The sequence below is a fragment of the Aulonocara stuartgranti genome, assembly GCF_965226115.1.
Source record: "Aulonocara stuartgranti genome assembly, chromosome: 7".
Lineage (NCBI taxonomy): Eukaryota > Metazoa > Chordata > Actinopteri > Cichliformes > Cichlidae > Aulonocara > Aulonocara stuartgranti.
The window spans coordinates 32,499,832-32,518,552 of NC_138945.1; the positions used below are offsets into that span (position 1 = coordinate 32,499,832).

The window sequence follows — 18,721 nt, forward strand, 5'->3', positions numbered from 1 at the left end:
AAAAGACTACATGTAGACTCTAGTGTAGTGAACTTGCCTCAGTGCCTTCATGCAGTATTGTTTGCTTTGCCCTTAGAAGACAGAAATCCACAGTTAGGGGGCCACTGTGTAAGTTAATAGTTGAAGCCTTTTTCTGCAGCCATTTTATGTTTTCTTTTTTCAGTCTTTCATGCTGCTACAAAAGCTATGTTTTTCTTATTGCTACTGTCTTGTTACAGAAGGCACAAATAAGCCCTGGGTTCGCCTAAACATTAAGGACTCTCTTGTGAATCTATTATCTCCCCAAATGAGCGGTTAAAGATCCCAGGCTCTATCTGACCTGCTTTTGCCCTGATTTCCATATGTGCCGATAGACCACGAATGCAAGTACTGAAGCTTGTATCGTATGGTCTGCCAATATTCAACTTTCAAACAGACAGTTCACCAGAGAAACAGAACTAAAAACATTCAACTGAATTTACAGATGAAATTGTCTACTGACATTTGACTTTTGATTGACTTCTTTGGCTCACAAGAAGACATTCAGACTCCAGCTACTATGTTTCAATAAATTGTGCGTGTCTTAGTAAGGATTGTTTCATGTGCAAATAAACAGGGAAAGGCAATAAATAAGATGAAACGACTGTGATAGCCATATAAAGGTACAGCAGAACAATCTGCATAAGACAACACGAGTACAGATCTACCAGAATCAGTGTTCATCAAAGACACTGGCCCTCCCAAAGGATTCAACATCCGGCCCACTTGGGTGCAGCAGCGACTCTTGTCCCGACTCCTTATATCTCTGTTTCACTCTGCTCAGTTTTCTGTCATATACTGTAGATATTTTCGAGCTATGAGCTCATTTACAAATAATATATATCTCATAAGTTTCAAGTTAAATAGTAGAATAGGATCAATGCAAAAAGGACTTTTGATGTAAAGCATCATTTTAGTTCTGTCCCTTTAAGCACATCCATTTTCCATATGCATTTTCTTTCTTCTTCTCTCTCTCTCTTTTTTTTTTTTAACCTCAACTTCATGTAATTCCTGAGGCTACATGGCCACATTCTGAAGTGGGCCTCTTCTTGGAAACACACGTTTTTCCATTTATTTGTTTATTTTTTTTTACCTTGGCTTTTGGACAGGCAGTTCCCCTTTACCCCTTTATTTTACTCTGCCAGTACCACAGAAACCTCATCCTTCTGTTTAGATGACTGAAGTCAATACAAACCAAAAAGCAAGAAGCCTACGTATAGAATGAGTCTTTGCAAATCAATGTAAACTTTTAAACTTCTGGAAAATGAAAGCATATTTTGATCATGAAAATAAAAATTGCAAAATAACATCAACCTAATAAATCAATTTTTTATAGCATACATATCTTTGTCATATCCCATAACGATTATGTGCATTAGTTCCATTCTTGCTGTTTAATTCATTCTTAAATCCATCTATCATATTACAAAGACTCAGCCTGTGGTATGCAGTGCACTTGAGATGTGCTTTGCCATTCTCTTTTTCCTTCTGCCAATGTGATCAATTGTGGTGAGTTTGGCATTACTCTTATCCACTGCTGTGATGAATGGAAAAGTGATTCTACGGCATATGTCATATTGATTCAAATCAATACTGAATCTGAAGGAAGAAGGCAGCGGGCACTCTCACTCTCTCACTCTCTCTCTCTCTCTCTCTCTCTCACTTTTTCTCTCTTCATGTGAATAGCAAATGTTATAAGAGAGATTTAAGCTATGTGCATCATACAAGAGCAACAATGATATAGAAAAAAAAGATTTCAGTATTGATTACGTTAGCTACATTACTGCACCAACCAGGTTTGACTTTGCAGGTGAAAAACTTGATGTGTTAGTAAATATTCATAAACAAGTAATTATAACACAGGCACAATACAGGTTGAGAAAGTAAAGGATACTCTTTTTTTGTTTTTAGCACTGCACCTTATTTATTCAGCCTGGCTTCTGTTGCACAAAGGAATTGTACAGAATAGCACAATTAATGTAAATGAATGAGTGGGGGAGTGGGCGAGTAGAGAAACTGAAGAAAATGATGATGCTATTCGTTTTAAAGTTACATGTAAAAACAAATGAAAAATACAACAATTTCACTGTCATCATATGTAACAGCAAACAAACAATTTTTAATTTGTACTAAGATAACAAATTGCCATGTTGGGTAAATAATTAAGCTGTTTTGTTTTTTATTTTTTATTTTTAGTTTAGTTTAGTTTTATTTAGTTTCGTTTTAATTAACACCACACTCATCAGAGTTACTAAAGCATTTCTAGCTATTGCTGCCCTAAATCTTAATTATTCAGTTCATTTATTAAAACCCTGGACTGCACAGTTAAATATCCTCATTCAATTTATCATTTTAAATAATATTATAGGGAGAGTCATAAAGTTTTCAAGGTTACTTAATAGAAATAAATATGTACAATAACATACATCCATTGGTGTATAATTACATCCAACAATGAATGCATTCTAATAAATATAAGCCATGAATTAAAACCATTAAAAGCACACAGATTTGGGTGCTAGTTTAGAACCTCCGTGCTGCACTGTGCCATGTTGAGTACAGTGGCCAAGATGGGTATCGCTATTCTGCCTAATCACATTGTATCTACGTGACTGGAGACTTGCCAGATGTATAGTATACTTTAGGAGTTATTTTTATTTTAAAGATTACCATTTTTTAAGTATGTACTCTCATACACAGTTTGATTCCATTCACACATAGTATGAAGTTTTACTCGCTAAGCGTCCAGCTATGTTAGATCCACTTCAAAGAAAGTTTCACTAATGCTTCGTAACAACAGCCAACAAAAACCAGTAAAACCAGCAGTGCTTACCGACAGAAAAATTAAAGATAACCTCAGCAATGATCTAAACAGTGAACTGACAGCCTACACTCAATACAGATGAACAGTGGTCAGAGTTATTGGTCCTACAGTGGTCACTGTAGCTAGGATTATTCACTTGAATTAAGAAGGACAAGAAGAGAATTCTGTTGACTGCAGTCTGCCATCTACCGACATCTACTGTAGCAGTGACATTTTACACACTGTAAAGAAAAAAACTTGAAAAAGACCTGTCATCAAAATTGAGTGATTAATTTGCAAATACTGTAACGGGCAGTGATAAAGACAGGAGACTAACCAAAAAAAGTAACTTAAAGTGAGCTTAGGCAAAAAATTCCACTATTGCAAAGGAAACACCAAGAAGATCACTAAATGATCAGGCTAGGTAATAGGGCTGCCACGATTAGTCGACTAGTCACGATTACGTCGACTATCAAAATCGTCGACGACTGATTTAATAGTCGACGCGTCGTTTGAAGCTTTGTAAGATCCCAAAAGATGCAGGAATGAGTAGCAGGATTTAAGAGTGTAATAACGGACTGAAACAGAAGATGGCAGCACTGCATGTACAACGATGCCAGCTGCCGTTAAACCCCGAAGAAGAAGCTGTGTCCCAGAATTCATAGCGCGGCCCTGCTCAGTTTCCAACAATGGCGGCAGCTAGTTAGTTTTAATGTTACTCTTATTATTCTTTCTGGGTCACAAAATAAACGTTTAACATATTTTTAGGCGAGAATGTAGCTGTGGAAACCTCAAATATCTGCTCAGTTTATCAAGACACCGCATATTTTCAAAAGCGCTCCGACGTTTTTGGAGACGTCTGTTACCCACTAGCTTGATAGCTAGCCGGGGGCTAGGTCACTAGAGCTGTGAGAACACCGGACTCCCGGCAAATCGTTTTCAAACCCACCGCCGTCTTTCGCTACTCAGGTTAAACATGATATATGAGTCACTTATGTAGCCCGGATGGGAATTTGGGAGTAGATACTCGTAATTCCCATGGACTTAAACGCCACAGTAACATAAGGTGTTCACAGTTAATATTATGTGATTTAACTGTACTCTGAATGTAATTTGCCCTGTAATATGTCACAAGGTAAATACAGGTAATTAGAGCAATGAACCTGTTATGTTAATCATAAAGTATTATTTTATGGTATGTAACTCTGAAGAGAGTTAAAGTATTGTTCAGAGTTCTAATTTTCTGGAGGCCCGTGAAGGTAGCATGAAACGGGACCTGTGTATCTGTTGTAATGGAGGAAGAGAGGAGAACGGCATGGAGAGATGCACGAGGTTAGCTGAACCAAAGTGAGAGACTCAGCTAGTTTTACTGAAGTTACCTAGCACAAAAGAGTGTCGGACTAGAAAGCTAACCGTGTGAGAGCTTCGCAACAGAGTGTGGGGGAAGTGACGTTGTGTTCAATGGTCGCACCACCGTGAAAAAACTGTGTTTCCAGCTACGACCGCCGAGGCTAAAGGCTAGCCCGGACTGCCTGGCTGCGCCACGGAGGCAGCCGCTATGGACTGTCGGAGAGCTGGACAGTGACTGGCTAACGCGTTGTAGCAGAGACAGCATCCGGTCCGCAGGGAGAGCGGAGAGTGAATTTAGTTTGGGACTGGCGAACGGAAACCTACCGAGCAACTGAACTGTAAGTTGGACTTTCGTGCTCTTACTGGGGAGAAGAGGATTTTTCTCCATCGTCCGGCGTGAGCAGCAAACAGGCCTGCAACAAGTGTGAATGTGAGTGTGTGTGGGGCCCATGTGTGAATATTGTGTATCTAGTGGATTATATAGCATATTTTTGAGTGTACATTCGTGAGTCACTTACCAAGAGGTGATAACATAATTTGTGTTGTTTAACATAATTTCAAAGGGAAATATTTCATTTACACAGCATGTTTCATTTGTTTATGGAGCTGGATATCATTTGAGTTGAGTTAAGAAAAGGGTGTTTTATACATTACTTTTTCCTGCCCTTACATTCAGTAAACGTTTGGTTTGTGTTAAAGAGTTGTCTGGGGTTGATTCTTTTACTACTGGTTAAGTCTAACTTGCAGGCAAAGGTTTACTGATAGTTTCCCTGATTCCTGTCTATACCAGAACCTTTTTGTGGTATCTAGGCTGTAACGAACCTAACACCCCGCCTAGGGGGTCCAAACTGAGGTAAGTGGATTTAGACTCCGTATCACGGGTGGGGTGCTACATAAAATGGAGGCACCGCTGGGATAAAGACTGGTAGTAATTAGTATTAACTTGTGACCCAGACAACCTTTAAAGAGAGGGTGATTTGAAGTTATAGTAGGTTACAGCAGAGCAAAATCAGTTTGTGTTTGGTATTGTGTTACACTATACACATACAGTAAGATTCACACACTCAACACCAAGAAATGGCTCAGTTACGGCACTGGTGTAAAGGAGAAGGCCTTAACCCTTCGCATGCCATACTACTTAAAGATGTTCCCGAGGACACAGAGATTGAAGTCATAGAAAGAACTCTGCAATCCATTAAAGTTCTTGGACGTGTGAAGGTTAGAGGACGTATGTATGATCCTCAGAGCAAGTGTTTGACTGTACTGTGTGAATGCAGAGAAAAGGTAAATACTAAAGCCATTCCTCTGGACATTCTAGCTGATGGCAGCAATTCACCCTGGAGAATCATCGGCCACTTAGAGGAGGAGGATGGTTCAGTTGACCAGCTGGTTGCAGATGACTGGCAGGCATCTCAAACTGATTTGGGACCTGCCGCCACACTTCAGGCCTCCACTCCTGAAGCAATCATCAGAGCTGTTGGTGACCTTCTGCAAAATACCTCTAAGCCTGCCAGTGACAATAGCAGCTACAGGAGGTTGCGCACCTTCTCAGGGGTTGTTCCCACACCCCCAGGAGAGGAGCAGTTGGAGAACTGGATACTACAGGCTCGACTGATGATAGAGGAATATGATCGGCCTGACAGAGAGAAGAAAATCAGGATAATGGAAAGTGTAAAGGGTCCCGCGTTGGAGATTTTACAGGCTGTACGATTTAATAACCCTGAAGCAACACCTCAAGAATACATTGATGTAATTGAGAATACTTTTGACACACCAGAAACAGGAGAGGAACTCTATTTTGCCTTCCGAATGCTATGTCAACACAGAGGGGAGAAACTTTCTGAGTTTCTGAGAAGAATGGAGAGATCTCTCAGCAAGGTGGTCAAAAGGGGAGGTCTGTCTCCTGCCCTAATAGACAAAGCACGTCTTGATCAGCTCATTAAAGGTGCAACAGGGTCTGACCTGATGCTGTTAAGTTTGCGTTTAAGGGAACGAAAAGATAATCCCCCTACCTTTCTGCAGCTGTTAAATGAGGTCCGCATTGAAGAGGAGCATGAAGCTTCTCGGCGCAGACTTAACCTCAATAAAGTCGTGCATGTCAAAAGCGCTACTGTACCCACAGGGGCACACGTGGAAAATCTCAGACTTGAGATACAAGGTCTGAAAACCGTGATCTCACCACTGCTGCCGGGGTGCCAGGTGTCCATTCACCTGGGGCAGCATCCACAGAGAATGTGGAAGCAGACGGCTTGGGAGAAGACAAAAACTTCCAAGCATTAAAGAAAGAAGTGGTGAGGCTAAGAAAACAGATCTCTGTCATGTCAGTCAACCCCAGCAAAGGGGTTGCGGTGCCCTCACCCAGGCACCATGGTTCTCCCACGCACCTTCAGCGGGGAGCAAGAGCACTCAGAGATCCCAGTCACTTTTTCTGTTATCGCTGCGGGGAGGATGGGCACATCTCTACCAAGTGTAAGGCTCCAGAAAACCACCCTAAAGTGATACAGAAATTCATTCATGCTCAACGGAAACAGGGAGAAAGTAATAGAACTCCCAGTCCTGCCAAAGAACCGACCACCACCAATGTAGGTGTTAACCGGAGTGTTGTCAATGTCAGGACGCCTAGTTTCCCTGAAGGACTGGTAGGGCCACCCTCCACAGCCGGTGTGAAGGTAGATGGTGTACCTTGCACCGCTCTCTTAGACAGTGGCTCTCAGGTGACCATCATTTTTGACAGCTGGTATTCAAAACACTTGTCTCATGTGCCTTTACGCTCTGTGACGGGCCTAGATATTTGGGGACTAAGTGAATCAGAGACCAGCTATCCTTACAGGGGGTACATTCAAATTGAATTGGAATTCCCCGAAGAAACACGAGAGAAAGTTGAGACTATCCCAGTCCTCGCTTTGGTGTGCCCAGACCCTCGGTGCTCAGATACCATACCTGTCTTGTTGGGCACCAATGTTCATAAAATCAGACCCATTCCTGCAACTGGAAAGAAAGTGAGGGTGGGGAATGTTTGCTCTGCCAAAGTGAATGTTCAGCAGCCTCAGAACCTACCGACTATTATGTCTGAGTCTGCCAAGGATGATGACAGTCCAGTAGCTAACGTTAAGTGGACTGGTCCTGGCCCACTGGTCATTCCAGCTGGGAAAGAACGTATAGCTGTCTGTAAAGTCAAAGACATCCACACTATTGGAGACAGCATCCTCATCACAGAACGGGCAGCTTCACATGCCCTTCCCCCGAGTGTGCTTGTGCAGCCAACCGTACTGTTCTCCAAGATGCTTGATAGAGACAAGTTTCTGGTGCTCATGCGCAACCAGTCACTAAAAGACACTGCCATTCCCATGGGCACTGTGGTTGCACATCTGCATGTAGCTGACATAGTGACTGATGTCCCCGGCCCAAACACAAAAGCTTCTACTATGCTTGACCCATCTCTGTTTAATTTTGGGGACTCTTCTATACCAGCTGAATGGAAACAGAGGCTTAGTCAGAAACTTGCAGAGAGAGGCAAAGTTTTCTCGACGGAGGAATGGGATGTGGGTTTGGCTAAAGGAGTGCAACATCACATTCGTCTAGCTGACCATACCCCCTTCCGAGAGCGGTCCCGCCGTGTTGCCCCAGCTGACCTGGATGACTTACGCCGCCACCTGCAAGGACTTTTGGCAGCGGGGATAATAAAAGAATCAAGGAGTCCCTATGCTTCCCCCATCGTCTTGGCACGAAAGAAAACGGGGCGGTTGCGCATGTGTGTGGACTATCGGACCCTGAATCGCAGAACTGTCCCTGACCAATACACAGTTCCTCGCATTGACGAGGCGTTGGACTGTTTGTCTGGCAGCAGGTGGTTCTCTGTCTTGGATTTGCGTAGTGGATACTACCAAATTCCCATGGCAGAAGAGGACAAGGAGAAGACCGCTTTCATATGTCCTTTGGGATTCTTTCAATTTGAGAGGATGCCCCAGGGGATAACCGGAGCTCCCGCGACCTTTCAAAGAGTAATGGAGAAAGCAGTGGGAGACATGCACATGATTGAGGTCATAGTGTACCTTGACGATTTGATCGTGTTCGGAAGAACTTTGGAAGAACATGAGCAGAGACTAATCAAAGTTCTTGACAGACTGGAAGAGACTGGCCTAAAATTGTCCATTGACAAATGTCAGTTCTGCAGGCCACAGGTGACATATGTTGGACACATAGTGTCAGAGAAAGGGATTGCCACTGACCCAAGCAAAGTTGAGGCGGTAGCTCGCTGGAAGCAACCCACCGATCTCCCATCACTGCAGTCTTTCCTAGGGTTCTGTGGGTATTATCGTCGCTTCATAAAGGACTACTCCATCATTGTCAAGCCGTTAACTGAACTATGTAAAGGTTACCCACCAACCCAGAAGGGAAAGCGAGCTGTCAGAGTCCCAGAAAAGACCTACCATCGCGTAAATGAACCGTTTGGGGACAGGTGGGATGCTGCATGTACAGAAGCTTTCCAGAACATTATACATTCTCTTACAAATGCACCTGTTCTAGCATTTGCAGACCCAACCAAGCCATATGTGTTGCACATTGATGCTAGCCTTCAGGGGTTGGGTGCTGTGCTCAACCAAGAACACCCAGAAGGGCTGCGACCAGTTGCATTTGCTAGCCGAAAGCTTAGCTCATCAGAGAAAAACTACCCCGTGCACCAGCTTGAGTTTTTGGCGTTGAAGTGGGCTGTAGTTGACAAGTTTCACGACTACCTGTATGGAGCACAGTTCACTGTGAGGACGGATAACAATCCCCTCACATATATCCTCACCACTGCCAAGCTCAATGCCACCGGGCATCGGTGGTTAGCTGCTCTTGCCACTTACGATTTCACTCTCCAGTACCGACCTGGGAGCAGCAACATTGATGCTGACGCGTTATCGCGCAACCCCTTACCAACAGAGGACACTGATTGGCAAACTCTGCCCTTGGACAGTGTCAAAGCTCTGTGTAAGCAGATCTCCTGTAGAAATTCAGCAGGAGGGGGGGCAGTCAGCTTTGCTGAATCGTTAGGAGTTTCCCCTGAGGCACTCCCAGAGTGTTTTGTTTTCCCCACTCATCTTGACTATGGGTGTTTGACCCAGATAAGCAAGGCCGAGCTTATCAAAGCACAAGACAATGATCCAGTGATCGCTCCTGTAAAGAAATCTATGAATGGAGCGATTCCCTTTACTTTCGACAAAGACTCCAATGCAGAAGCCATGTTGCTTCAAAGAGAGGCAAACAAGTTGGCAATCACTGATGGAGTACTCTACAGGAAAGTACAGAGACAACCTGGAAAGGAAATCCATCAGCTTGTACTACCCCGAGAGCATGTTGCCATGGTGCTTAGATCACTTCATGATGAGTCAGGTCACCTGGGGGTGGACAAGACTGTGGAGCTCATACGAGACCGATTCTACTGGCCTAGGATGAGTGCAGAAGTTGAGCAGTACATCAGGAATTGTGGGAGATGTGTTGCACGTAAGGCACCCACACAACGAGCTGCACCATTGAACCAGATCACCAGTAGTGGGCCACTAGATCTCGTGTGTATTGATTTCCTATCCCTAGAGCCAGACTCTCAGGGATATGCTAACGTTCTGGTAGTGACTGATCACTTTACCAGATATGCACAAGCTTTTCCAGCTAAAGACCAGAAAGCCTCCACAGTAGCCAAGATTCTCTGTGAGCGGTACTTTGTGCATTATGGACTTCCGACCCGGATACATTCCGACCAGGGACGTGATTTCGAGAGTAAGCTGATCCACGACCTTCTGAAAGTGTTGGGAATCCGGAAATCCCAGACAACGCCTTATCATCCCCAGGGAGATCCACAGCCAGAGAGATTTAACCGGACGTTACTTTCCATGCTGGGAACCTTGGATCCCAAGAAGAAACAGGCGTGGAATCAGTCCATCAGTCATTTAGTACACGCGTACAATTGTACGCAGAACGAAGCAACTGGATACTCACCCTACCTGCTTATGTTTGGCAGGGAGGCCCGGCTGCCTGTGGACATCTGTTTCGGAACCAACGACCAGACACACAGCAGTCTGACACATCACCAGTATGTAGCTAAGCTGAAAGCTGATTTGCAACAAGCTTACCGCCTAGCGACAGAGGCTGCTGACAAAAGTCATCAGAGAAACAAGAAAGCACATGACAAGCATGTGAAAGAACAGACCTTGGCACCAGGAGACCGGGTGTTGCTAAAGAATTTTGGTGTCTCTGGAAAGCACAAGTTGAAGAATAAGTGGAGAACTGCACCCTATGTTGTGCTTGACAAAATGCCCCGTCTACCAGTATACAGAGTGAAACCTGAGAAGGGAAGGGGGGTGGAGAAAACGGTGCATCGTAACCACTTATTACCCATAGGGTATCTAGTGAGACTTCCAAATGATAGTGAACCAGAGTTGTTTGATAGACCTGTCACTCGATCCCAAAGGGGACTCGCCAAGGCTACACCAGTTGACAATCAGGGAGATGCAATATCTTCTTCAGAGTCGGAATCCGAAGATGCATGCCTGACACAATTCCCATACATGGATTGTGAAAACCTTCTGTCACTGTCAGAACAGCTTCTGAGGGACCAAGGTCAAAAGCCAAATGTGTTGGATCTTGAGAGTTCAACCACTGATTTGGCAGATATTGAAAGAAATTCAGATGATCATAACCCTCCAGCTCTCCAGCTAGACCCTGAGGCAGTTACAGTGACTGGCCCTGAGGAGGGAACCGAAGAGAGTGGGATGTCGCTGGAAGGAGAGGAGCATCCAGTGGGCCGCCCACAGAGACTAAAGAGGCCTGTGGTGAGACTGAGTTATGATGAACTCGGGCAATCATCAGATCACCCTGTAGTGGTTTTGAGCCATGGGGTTTTGGTGGGAAGTGGCACTTACAGACATTCACGAGATCACACTTGCCAGACTTCATGGTGTCACCCACTAGCACTATGCCCTTCCTGTGTTAAAGTAGAGCTGGACTAACAAAGCACAAATTTTTGTGTTTATAAATCTGTGGGGTTTGATAGGGGCATCAAACGCATTTAGAAGGGGGAGGGTGTAGCCCGGATGGGAATTTGGGAGTAGATACTCGTAATTCCCATGGACTTAAACGCCACAGTAACATAAGGTGTTCACAGTTAATATTATGTGATTTAACTGTACTCTGAATGTAATTTGCCCTGTAATATGTCACAAGGTAAATACAGGTAATTAGAGCAATGAACCTGTTATGTTAATCATAAAGTATTATTTTATGGTATGTAACTCTGAAGAGAGTTAAAGTATTGTTCAGAGTTCTAATTTTCTGGAGGCCCGTGAAGGTAGCATGAAACGGGACCTGTGTATCTGTTGTAATGGAGGAAGAGAGGAGAACGGCATGGAGAGATGCACGAGGTTAGCTGAACCAAAGTGAGAGACTCAGCTAGTTTTACTGAAGTTACCTAGCACAAAAGAGTGTCGGACTAGAAAGCTAACCGTGTGAGAGCTTCGCAACAGAGTGTGGGGGAAGTGACGTTGTGTTCAATGGTCGCACCACCGTGAAAAAACTGTGTTTCCAGCTACGACCGCCGAGGCTAAAGGCTAGCCCGGACTGCCTGGCTGCGCCACGGAGGCAGCCGCTATGGACTGTCGGAGAGCTGGACAGTGACTGGCTAACGCGTTGTAGCAGAGACAGCATCCGGTCCGCAGGGAGAGCGGAGAGTGAATTTAGTTTGGGACTGGCGAACGGAAACCTACCGAGCAACTGAACTGTAAGTTGGACTTTCGTGCTCTTACTGGGGAGAAGAGGATTTTTCTCCATCGTCCGGCGTGAGCAGCAAACAGGCCTGCAACAAGTGTGAATGTGAGTGTGTGTGGGGCCCATGTGTGAATATTGTGTATCTAGTGGATTATATAGCATATTTTTGAGTGTACATTCGTGAGTCACTTACCAAGAGGTGATAACATAATTTGTGTTGTTTAACATAATTTCAAAGGGAAATATTTCATTTACACAGCATGTTTCATTTGTTTATGGAGCTGGATATCATTTGAGTTGAGTTAAGAAAAGGGTGTTTTATACATTACTTTTTCCTGCCCTTACATTCAGTAAACGTTTGGTTTGTGTTAAAGAGTTGTCTGGGGTTGATTCTTTTACTACTGGTTAAGTCTAACTTGCAGGCAAAGGTTTACTGATAGTTTCCCTGATTCCTGTCTATACCAGAACCTTTTTGTGGTATCTAGGCTGTAACGAACCTAACACCCCGCCTAGGGGGTCCAAACTGAGGTAAGTGGATTTAGACTCCGTATCACGGGTGGGGTGCTACACTTAGATAACTTAAAAATGTTATTGTTTGGCTTTTTTAGTATTTTATTTGTTCCTGAGTAAATCTGTTTGGCTGAGATTATAGTTTTTACACAGCTGAATAAACGTCAAGCAGACAGCTGATTATCAGAAGTGTGAGACGCTCCAGAATTTACTCCGGTGTCCTGTTATATTTTAGATAGCAAGGAGTTTATTAAACTTCACCGAAACAATCTGCAAATTTCATTAAAATTTAATAAACTATCATCTTTTCTTTATTTTTAGTTAGCACATACCTTAAACACTTAAAGCTGTAAGCTAATGCTAGTTATATAAGAGCAGATGCTGCTGGTGCAATAAGCTGTACGTTTTACGTCCAATGGATCTGATTAGTCGACTAATCGCAAAAATAATCGGTGACTAGTCGACTATCAAAATAATCGTTTGTGGCAGCCCTACTAGGTAAGCAACCATGAGCCACAGGAACAAAGACAAACTAGTAAATACATGAGAGAAACACAGGTCTATAGCCTAAAAGGGAAAAGGACACCAGAGGAAACAATTGAAACAATTACAAGCATGGAGGCTGGGGAGAGACAGTAAATACTGTAGATAAAAGTTAGACACAAAAGAAAACTAACCTTCAACTTAAAACTGATCATAAGCAAAGGGCACTAACACTGACATGAAAACTAACGCTTAAAAATGCGCCAGGCAAGGAAATACAAATAGACTGAGGCCTAAACACAGAAACCAAACAGAGAACACACAGAGAACTGCAATTACTCATACAACAAATAATAGCATGTGATTTATTTTTACTTTCGACACATGAAACAGGTATGGCACACAGCTGGAATATACAAATCATGGGGAGAGGTGGACTTTAAAAATTGCATCCTTTACAAATATGTGTTGATTTAGTTGTTTAAACAATTACATTCTCTTTGCATCTCTGTGCAAATAAAGAAAAAAGTTTTATATCTTGTCACATGGTGCCATGTTGTGAAAGTTGGCCTAATCCTTAACTAGCCCCTTACACTTACATCTCTAGTAAGAGTGACTAAGATGAGAGAAGTGTCGAGGAGTGGAATGGAGGACGTGCAGTCTGAGAAATAATGTTAATAATGCTTTTTGACATGAAAAATAACATCATGTTTGGCAAAGACGGAAAAGCTATAATATCAAAAAGACTACTGGACTGATAGAAAGAGACTTCTCACCTTAAACAAGGAGCTTGTATTGTATGTCATGCTGCCTCTTATCAAAATAGTTGTTGACAACATAACTTGATGTAAGTATACAGAGTTAAGCATTCCTTTCATGTCTGGTACAGGCACTGATTTCATTTTCGGAGCATTTCAGATATTCACTTACCGCTTGCACAACATTTTCAGGGCAGGACAACAATTCACTCAGTCATGCATGCAAAAACACAGCTGTACAGGATTGGCAGAGACACACCACAGTGCTACAGGCACAGTGTAGATGTCTGTGAATGTTCATTATCCACGCTCCTCCTTAAGAGTCTCTGCAGGATGTAATTTTTGAATGCAATCCCACGGCACCCCACGCCCTCATCTGAATAATGTCTTATGTATTTGATACCAGTGCTTGTAAGTACAACTCTTCAGGGGGCATTTGCCATACAAGCAGGTGGCTGTCAGCTTCCCAACAGTCTGTGCACATTTGCTGGGAAAGTAAACATTTACTATAGGAAGAGAAGAGCTGTCAAGGGGTATCAGAGGGAGGGAACGGGTAAAGGAGAATGATGATGACTTTATCAGCAGCTTTCAGGTTGGTTGCTGTAACCAGAATGGATGGAGGTTAAAGTGAAAAATAGACTGTGAGGAGTACAGCAGGAAATTGAAAGAAAACAGAGAGAAATAAGAAAAGAGAACAGAAAAGAGGGAGGCATAGGTTGAGTAATGTAACAATTTACTTATCAAGAGAAAATCAAAAGCAATTTCAAGCAGGATTTACTTACTTTCCTCTGTTACGAGCATGCCCTAAAAGCCCACAGTATAAACTACAGATTGTTTTGTGCTTGCATCATGTGCTTGCAGCATGTGTGCAAATGGAATATCCATGTTGCACCGTTTCCAGAACTTTCAGTTTTACACTACAGGAAAGCCCTCACTTCCTGTCTGTTTACACACTTTTGGTAGATTTTTGTGATCTGCTCAACTGCTCCTTTTGGTCCCAGTTGGGCAGAGTACTCATAAGGGCTTGTGGTGTGAATGATCTAAATCAACAAGGACAAAATAGTGTGTAAAAGAAAAAAAAATATCATAATTATTTCGTTTTATTTATTTTCCCTTTCATCACCTTCATCTTTTTAACCCTCTTTATGTTGGCCTATATGACAGGATGTTGTGTCTGTTAAAATCATTCCTTTTCCACTCTTTATGTGCACAGAACTTCAAAACACAAATTTTGAATATAGTTGCAATTGTGGAGACAAAAATGACCAGTTTTTGTAAATCATCCTTCTAATAACACAGGATTTTCTTACTGAATGACTGATAGACAAAAAGATAAAGAAAAGTAACAAAGATGAAAATGGAAAATGGAGCATCTCTACTGAAACTGAAAACATGTGATATAGTTAGAGAGGCAATTGGCAGGTTTTTAGTGAATTCAGTGCACATTTAACACAAATATACAGAAATTTGATAAAACAAGAAAATCCAGTGCACATTTTTGTCTGTTGATGTTTGAGTTCAGCAAGATAAACAGGGATACTAATTCTTCAGTCTGATGCACCTAAACCACTGCAGAGAGCAATTTATGTTTGATTCATGGGAAGATTAAAGAACACTCTCTGGGTCCCACAGAGGTGGGTATTTTAGTCTGCTGCCAGTTTTCTCGGTTTTCTCCAATCAATCAAAACTTTTTTCTTTTCTTTCTTTTTTTTTACCTTAAGAGAAAATGCTGTGTTTGAATTCATTCTTTACTCTTCATGCATGTCTTGCTCAGTTTTCATTTTGTCCATGGATGTAAATGAAAGTCAAACTAAGGGGACTGAAATAGTACCGTGAACATTTTGAGGATTCTAAAAAAAAATTGAAAATTTACCGAAGTGAAGAAAAAAAAACATAAAACAAGGAGGGTGAGTGTTGCATATTTCCAGTGGCACCCTTAAGCCTTTGGGGCCTATTTAAAGAGCTAATGCATGGGTCCCTACCCCAGCTGTATAAGCATAAATCAAAACGTGAGCAAGCACAGAGAAAATCAAGGGGCCTTTACCCATCCAAGATCAGTCCAGGTTCCTAAACACATTCATCAAAATAAGGTAACACAAGTGTACCTACGTGAATGCACCACAGTTTAATCATACAAGACTTACAGATAATGTAACAGGCACTAACGCAAACATTAACAGCATCACATAACTTGGCAGAGTGCCCTCATACTCACATAAACAACCACCTGACAAATACAATAGCTTCATTAAGGTTTTCAACAGCTTGGCATGAGTAGAGTAATAGGGCCACAGGACACAATTTATTGTGGAAAATCTGCTGCATGGGTATGCGTCGAGCATCTTCACAAGTGATGATGATGCATGGGCAGTATTTGAATTGGCTTCTGCCATCACATGACAGGTACCCTATTTCTGGCATGCAGTGGTTTATATAGTCACTGGAAAATAATGTGAAAAGTCACATGCTGCTGCTGACAGGGAAAGTGCTGAATTAGCAGTCACATACTCACATACTGACAATCATAATGACTGGCTGAGGAAGACCTTTTGGAAGCTGTTTTGTGCAGATTAAAACTAAATGAAAGTGTGTGTGTGCGTGCGTGCGTGCGTGCGTGCGTGTGTGCGTGCGTGCGTGCGTGTGTGTGTGTGTGTGTGTGTGTGTGTGTGTGTGTGTGTGTGTGTGAGTGAGAAGAAAGAAGTGAGGACTTCTTTAATTCCCTTTGTTATGTAGTCAAATAATAGATAGGAGAATTGTTGAACTCTTGCTGGTCAGTAGCGGCTCTGAGGGCGAGGTCCTTTGGCTAAGGCCTACACTTGACATTTCATTCAAAGGCAAGAGCTTAAAAATTGGGGTTGCATGTAAAAGATTTGTGATGGAAATGATATTCCACCAGCAGTCAGCATTACGTCAGTGTTTCTTATTAACAGACAGATGTATTGATGTATTGATGTATAGCAACTTAGACTCAATACTTGAAATGTGCAATTCACTTGTATTTTTATTTTTATTCCTATTTATTCTATTTATCCCCTTCGTATATTTTATTTATATTGTCTCTGTATTTATATATATATATATGTGTGTGTGTGTGTGTGTGTGTGTGTGTGTATTATATATATATATATATATATATATATATATATATATATATATATATATATAATATTCTGTAACTCTGTAACTTCTGTCGGTGCTGTGCTTTTTTGGAAATCGAATTTCCCAGAGGAACCCACCCGAGGGATTAATAAAGTTCTATCTAATCTAATCTAATCTAAGAAGATTTAGGTAGGCTTCTGGAGAAGGTAACACATGAATTAAAGCAATTTTCTTTATCCCTGTTCTACATTTTGTTATCCCTCTGTCATTTTCACTCTCTGCCTAGTGCTGGAGGGAGTTCAAACCCTTTAAAAAAGCCGCTTGCATCATATGCAAGAGCTGACTATTTGGGAATTTGGAATACAGCAAGCTGGTGATGGATTAAGAGATTTTAGACGCGGTCTCAATAGGGTAAAGCACTCTTAGTTATCGATATGCTGTCATCATTGTGATTAATGAAGATTTAAGGAATTACATTCTTTTTATATTCTGGATTTTTTTTTTGCTTTATAAGCCAAGAGGTTCGCAGTCACAAAAGAGAACAAATTCAGTCATATCCAAATTAGGATTGTTTGCTATATAACATTGTGTCACAAATCTTGAGTATCTTGGGTATTATTATCATACCATTGTCTATCTTTCACCTATCACTCTGCTTGTGATCAGATGAAGTAATCTTGTTTACTTGTTTTGACTTTTTTTTTTTTTTTTTTTTTTAGCTGAGATGAATCTAGGGACACAGGATGCAGTGTAGGAACCAGACCATTTGGAGAGCTATTTGCAGCTCATTATATGTTCATTAGTGTTCACTAGAGTCATCACGCTGTGCCCCAGAGGAAAATGAAAGATTTACAGAACTTTGGCAGATGTTAAATTTTAATCAGAGTCTAGTCTAGACTTACACAATGCAGGAGTCCTCAGCTTAACCCTTTACAGCCGATCGGAGCGGGCACGCTCCATTTTGCTTAACTATTTTTAAATCCCGGTAGCACTGCAACCATGTAAGCTAGCGCAATAATTTTTTTTGCATATGAAACCGGAGGAGTTGTACTTACATCTTATGCCATCAGCTTGTCCTCGGTCACAGTTTCCTTCCACATATAGCTTTGCAAAAACTGCATAAAAATCACTTGCAGCAACAAAAACATGATATTCCAGAAACACGCTTCGCCGATCCGATCAGCTGTTTGTAACACTTCCTACGTCCATCAGCGCGAACTATCACATGACCGCATGACCTGCCCGAAACCGGAAGTGACGTCATTTTGCGGAAATGTAGTTTTTTTACGATCGGGGCCTTATGAGCCTATACTTGTATTTTAAAAAGTTATGTTTGAGTTTATGACTTTCTGTGTCGTTTCTGGGATGCTTAGGACTCATATTGCACTGCTGGAAATAGTTTATTTTGATGCATATGCTGTTATTTTGCAAATTTGCACTATAATATTTATTTTCGTTTTTCCTGCAGTATATAAAAATTGGTGTATTTCAAAAATAAAACTATGAAGACACTCAAAATAAATTTTCTGTGGTGGGAAACTAGTTTGTGCAACTTTTTTGTATTTACAGTTTTGAGGGATGAGCCTCTTAAATTTCTCTAACTAGAAATATATGTTAAAAAAACAAAAACGATTTTCAATTTTTTTGTAGTTTATTGCACTTTTTTGCAATTTATGTAATTACTATGCACCTAATGCAGACATATTATTAAAGTTTGGGCTATAATGGTTGTATTGATGTATAGCAACTTGAAATGCTCCCAAAAATGGCTACACAGCATGTAAAAATATAATATAAGCTCTGGCGGACTTGGTTCTATGGTAGGTCTTAAAGGGTTAAAGAGGAAGATCTGTATGGTGATGGTCTGTATTGTTTCAATTTACTGGTAAATAGTGATAAACCATTAAACTATAGAATCCATGTCTGGCATCAACTACCCATCACTAGAAAAGGTACT

General features: G+C 41.7%; 1 protein-coding gene across 6 annotated transcripts in view; it reads left to right on the forward strand.

Annotated features, from left to right (window-relative positions):
* Positions 1-18,721, forward strand: part of rxraa (retinoid X receptor, alpha a) — a 223,862-nt gene that overhangs the window by 34,000 nt on the left and 171,141 nt on the right. The window lies entirely within an intron of this gene.